This window comes from Gavialis gangeticus, unplaced genomic scaffold (assembly GCF_001723915.1).
Source record: "Gavialis gangeticus isolate Ggan-Ray unplaced genomic scaffold, GavGan_comp1, whole genome shotgun sequence".
NCBI lineage: Eukaryota > Metazoa > Chordata > Crocodylia > Gavialidae > Gavialis > Gavialis gangeticus.
Window position 1 is genome coordinate 160,220,750 of NW_017729022.1, and position 5,753 is coordinate 160,226,502.

General features: G+C 45.8%; 1 protein-coding gene across 1 annotated transcript in view; it reads left to right on the forward strand.

Annotated features, from left to right (window-relative positions):
- HHAT (hedgehog acyltransferase) overlaps positions 1–5,753 on the forward strand; it is a 323,485-nt gene that overhangs the window by 218,040 nt on the left and 99,692 nt on the right. The gene's annotated exons all lie outside the window — the stretch shown is intronic.

The following is a 5,753-nucleotide window of genomic DNA, read 5'->3' on the forward strand; positions in this document are numbered from 1 at the left end:
TAAAAGTCAAAAGTCTTTCTTTCTTTCTTTCTTTCTTACTTCTGCTCAGGCTATCAACTCATTTCTCTTTCCTATTTCCTTGTCAGGTTTGTTTTTTATGCTTTGGCTTTTCACTGAGTATTGGGCTTCTTCCACTTCACCCTTCAAACAGATACACTTAGTGCAATGATTCCCTTGTTTAGAGTTAATTGCTAAAGTAGAGCTACCATATTTCCAGTTCCAAAAAAGAGGACACCTGTCAGGGGGAAATATGATTGTGTGTGGGTAGGGGGCAGTTTCTAACATTTACTGTAAATAACAAGTGTTATTGCCTTAGAAATTAAATGTAAAACAAAAATAAAGCCAAGCCCCTGGCCCCCACCCCGGTTCTGCCAGTGCCCCTTGCTCCTGACGCATAGCCCTTGGCCCTGCTGGTGCCCCTCACTCCCAAACCACATCCCCCTGGTGTTGCCCATGCCCCACACAGTCCTGCGAGTGCCCCTCACTCCTGACCTGCAGCCCCCTGCTCCCACCAACCCTGCCAGAGGGTGCCCCCAGGCAAGAACACAGTGGCTGTGGCAGCTCTGGCTTATGCAGGTGGTGGTGGAGTGAATCCAGCCCTGGCACAGGCTGTAGAGAGGAGGAGGGAAGGCCTGTGGCACCCCTGCCCTGGGCTGGGGCTCCTGCACTGTTCCAGGTGGCCTGGCCATGCCTCCCCTCTGCCTCCCCGAGCAGCATCTTCCAGCCAACCCTCTCCTACAAGCAAGGGCACCAGCCCTGGTGCCACTGGCCCAGCCATGCAGCTCCTCAATGCCCCCCCACCCCTTCCCCCACTAGAGAGGCAGGTGCCTCCCCCTGCCCTTTCACTGACCCAGCACTCAGCCACCTTCTTCTAGTGTTGCCATGCACCCCCCCCCACACGTCTCCAAACTCTGGCCCTCCAACCCCTACTCCACATAGACTTAGCTGTACCCAGCTGCCAAGGCTGCTCCCACCACCCTGCCTAGCTATATGCCAGCCACTTGTGTGTGCACACACAGATGCATGTGGCACCCCCTGCCTCTAATTGCCCCAAGCAGCTCCTTGCAGGTTGGAAGGCTGGCAACTTGCAAGGAGAAACTGACAGTTGCTTCCTTTAAAGAGGAAAAATTGTTTTTCCACAGCAAACAGAGAACCCAGATCCCTGGTAAAGACACATGCTACTAGTGAAAGCTGGGGAATGCAATTCTACCAATATCAATGTTGAAAAGAACTAGGAAAGCAAAATCCTGGACATTTGTTCATATTTCAAAAAAATGTCTGGTGATCAGAGGACCCAAAAAGAGGACTTGTCCAGGAAAACCCATACATGTGGTAACCCTAGTCAAAGAATAATACAAATAAATAAAGAAATACAAATTAATAGTAATGAAACTGATAGTAGTGATGATGATCAGTAATTCCAGCTTATTACTGTACTTAGTCTATGTCACTCAAGAATGTTCTCCATTCTAACAGGCTTTTTATTTTCTGTTCCCAAATTCCAGGAATTTCTTGCTTAGTGGGAAAGGAGAGACATAGGAAGGAGAGAGATACTAGTTGATAATGAATCATGTATTCTTGCCATCTTGCTGAAGTTAATTATGCCCCTGTACTTCTGATTTTACCATAGATTCATAGATTGTAAGGACAGAAGGGACCTCAGAAGCTCCCTGCTCCAAGCAGGAAAGATAACTGGGGGCCAGGTGACCCCAGCAAGGTGACTGTCTAGTCTCCTCCTGAAGATTTCCAGGGTAGGTGATTGCACCACCTCTGGAGGTTGCTTATTCCACAGTCTGGACACCCTGACTGTGAAGACGTCTTTCCTAATGTTGAGCCTGAATTGATCTTCCAGAAGTTTGTGGTTATTATTCCTGTTTTTCCCCTCGGGTGCCCTGGTGAACAATTGCTCACCAAGCCCTTAATGTACTCCCCTAGTGTAGCAAAATCCCTGGTAAGCTGCTACCAGGTGCCCCCTCAGCCTTCTTTTCCTCAGGCTGAAGAGTCCCAGATCCCTCAGTCTTTCCTCTTATAGCTTGCCTTTTAAGACTTTGATTATGCAGGTGGCTCTTCTTTGGGCTCTCTCAAGCTTGTTCATGTCCCTGTTAAAGTGTGGTGCCCAGAACTGGACACAGTACTCCAGCTGCAGTCTCACCAATGCTGAGTAGAGCAGAAGAATCACCTCCTTGGTTTTGCTGGAGACGCATTGATGCATGCCAGAGTATTATTTGCCCTACTGGCTACAACATCACACTGCTGGCTCATATTCATACTCGGGGTATAGGTTTGCCAGAGGGGCTGGGGGGCTAAAAATAGTTGCTTGTCCCGCAGAAACCCCCTCCCCTTCACAGGCCTCACAGGCCCTCCTGATCACATTAAACCTGAACGCCAACAAATCCTTTGTGGAACCTGCCTGCCCCCTCAATCCCTGCACGGATCCCACCTGCCTGCCCACCCCCAGTCTCTGCCGATTGCTTCCACAGATCCTCTTTTGGATGCTACCTGCCCTCCCAATTGCTCCTGTGGATGCTGCCTGCACCCCAGTTGTTCCCATGGATTCTACCTCTGATCCCTGCCTTGGACCCTGCCTCCCCCACCCCCAATCTGCCCACAGATATCATCTGCATCCCCAATCACTCCCACTCCCACAGGTTTTGCCTGCCCCTCATCCCTCTAATCACTCCCGTGGGTTCTGCCTGTCCCCCGATACCTCCCATGGATGCTTCAGAGCCACTCCTGCCCACACTAGCCAGGCTCTGCAGGGAGGCAGCAGCAGTGAGTGGGTTCCTCCCCTCTTCCCAGTCCCCTTGGGTATTCCCTGTCAGTCCAGGAGCAGGCTTGTGGGAAGGGAACCACTTGCTGCTGAAGATGGCTAGAAAATTATATTTAGAGTTTTACCTTTGGGAATTGGCTTGTAGATAAAGTAGATACTCATTAGAACAATGGTCCAGGGCAACAACAAGGGTTAATTAATTTCTAAAAGCCTGTTTGTGACAAAACTTTCTTTAAGGCCCACTGTGTCTGAAGTCGGCAGGCTGGGAAATTGAAGACATGTACCACGCTGTTCCATAACATGAGATAATGTGGCAATAGGTCACAGTGCCCAATTACAGAGCCCTTGGGATTTCCAGTTTTAGTGGCAGACCAAATTAGGAAGCCCAGCAAACAACCAAATTAGGATGTGTGCCTGTGATGGGTTTGTTGAATCCAAGGAATATGCTGACAGGACAGAATGTGGACAGTATGATGACTGCAGGGAGACCAGTCAAGGATGCCTGAGAATGAAGAGTCATCAGAGGAGAGAAAGACTACAAAAGGAGGGATTTCAGAACAGCAGAGGGTCCCTGAGAGGGGAACCTGAGGCTATCCTGGACAGAGGGTGCACCACAAGTCCATTTCACCCACTCCACTGGGGAGGGGGTGGTCCTTGACCTTCAACATCTAGGTTGTTGACATCTGACATTCAAGAATGAACCTCACATACTGGCCAGATGTACCTTCCCTATGTGTAGCTCTATGACTGGTAGATACAACATTGTTTGCATTATTCCTATCACTGTGTATCAGTAACATTTGCCTATTTGCCTATTATTGAATGGAAAGGTTGTGGTTGGTCTGAGGGGTTAGGTCCACCCAGATCAAGGTATCTAGGTCATAAATCCAGTGCCAACAGCTGCTGCCACCACTTCTGTTTCTGACTGCGCCTGGCTCCAGATGCAACCCAGCTGGAGCAGTGTAGAACCCTGCCTCTAGGTCATCTAAGGACAGCAGGGGACAGAAAAGGAAAGAAGTGGAAGGGGAGGGGATGGGGAGTGAAGATTGTTAACTGACTGAGATGGAGGATGAGAATGAAGGATGGAGATGGGCTTTTCTCTGTGGCCATAGGGGACAGGACTGGAGTAATGGCCTTAAACCAAAGAAGGGGAAATTTAGGTTGGAGATTAGGAGGCAATGAGGGTGTTTAAGCTTGGAACTGGCTACCTAGAGAAATTGTAGAATCTCCATCCAAGTTTTCAAGAGCAGATTAGATTGACATTTGACTGAAATGGTTTAGTCAGAGATGATCCTGCCTTGAGCAGGAGTCTGGACTAGATGACCTCATGAAGTCCCTTCCAGCCCTGCTTTCTGTGATCCTGTGAGGTTCAGAAAACTTGATTCTACATTGACATAAACCTCTTACATAGCAGTATTCATGAGTAACACTTTCTACCATATCCAGTTGACTGGAAGACTCTATTCCATCCTGGTAAATGATGACCTACTCACAGTTGCTCATGCCTTTGTCACTTCCCAGATATAGTAGTGTAATATGTTATAGTACAAAGACTTCAGCACTTACGAAATTTTAGCTAGTACGAAATACTCAACAACATACGGCATTTTTAGCACATAGCTTTTTCCTCCAATCTTTAAGCTGTCTCCCTATAGAATATTAAATAAAGTTCAAGATATAGTGTTCCTTATCTTCAATGTGTTGAGTAGCTTGGACCCAAGTAACCTGAAAGAGTACCTCGTAAAGCTCCAGGAAGAAGGTAATGATTGACAGCCAGTTGGGGCACCATGGAACATCCTACCATAAGAGCAAGTATAATCTGTTCAGCAGATAGATATTTCTCATGATCTGATCCAAGACTGTGGAATGAACTGCTAGTAGTAAGAAGAACCATCACAAACCTCATGAGCTTCCAATCCAAGTGGAAAGTATAATTTTGGAAACTTGCTTTCTCTAATGTGAATACACAGCCGTGTGACTTAAAAACAAAGCCTCCTCTTTTCTTAGTTGCCAAATTAAAATGCTGAACTGCACAGCCATTTTTCCTTCTGTAGCGAGAATAGACCACATGTGAAAAGTGTTAGGCATATCTCTTGATGTTGTACTGGAAGTCACTCAGATATTATGGTGATGCACACTTGACAATGCCTGAAGAACCTTATATAGATCACATTATGGAAGTGGAAGAAACATAGAATAATGAGAACTCTTGCAGAACACTGGTTTGAATAGGCATCATTTCTGAAATCATTTTAAGTATATTTAGAAGTCAGATAAAAACAAAATTATTTAAAGTGGTGTTCAATTTAAAAAATACAACTTTATTGTCCAAAGCAAGACAAGCAGAAGTGTTGACAATACAATATCTATTCTTTGGAGACATGACAAAACTAATTACTACTTTTGCTTGCTTCATTAGCTTTCTTATTAGTATCCATTTGTGCATACATATTGCAGTTAAACAATAGATGGAAAGCTTTATTGAACCCTAGTGTAAGAACATGAACTAGCTGAACCTGATTAGACCACTTTTCAAAATCTTTTTTATACATTTTGATATTAACATCAGTGTAAGAGGATGCGGCAGGAATTGCCTCTCTTTTCCGTGTTTACTGGGTCTCCACTCCCCACCTTCTATCTTTCCTGCTGTGCCTTGCTTAAAATTAGAGGGAGGTTGAATGTTATGAGAAGGGCAAAAGAGCCACTTGGTTAAGGGCAGTCCTCTTTGCAGGACTCCTTCCTTGCCTACACCCTGCTCCTTACCCCTCCAGGTTGGGTGTCTAGATCTGTGTTGGTAATTAAGTAAACTGAAGTATCTAGATGTTGATAAACTCCCAACCAGTTATGTCCCTCCTGTTCATTTCCACCCCTAAACAGCTGTGTATATTTACATTATTAATACTAATATTGAGCACTTAGAATGCTTGATATCTTCAAAGTACTGCATAAATTTTAATTAATTTATTCCACCCTGCCTTCATTA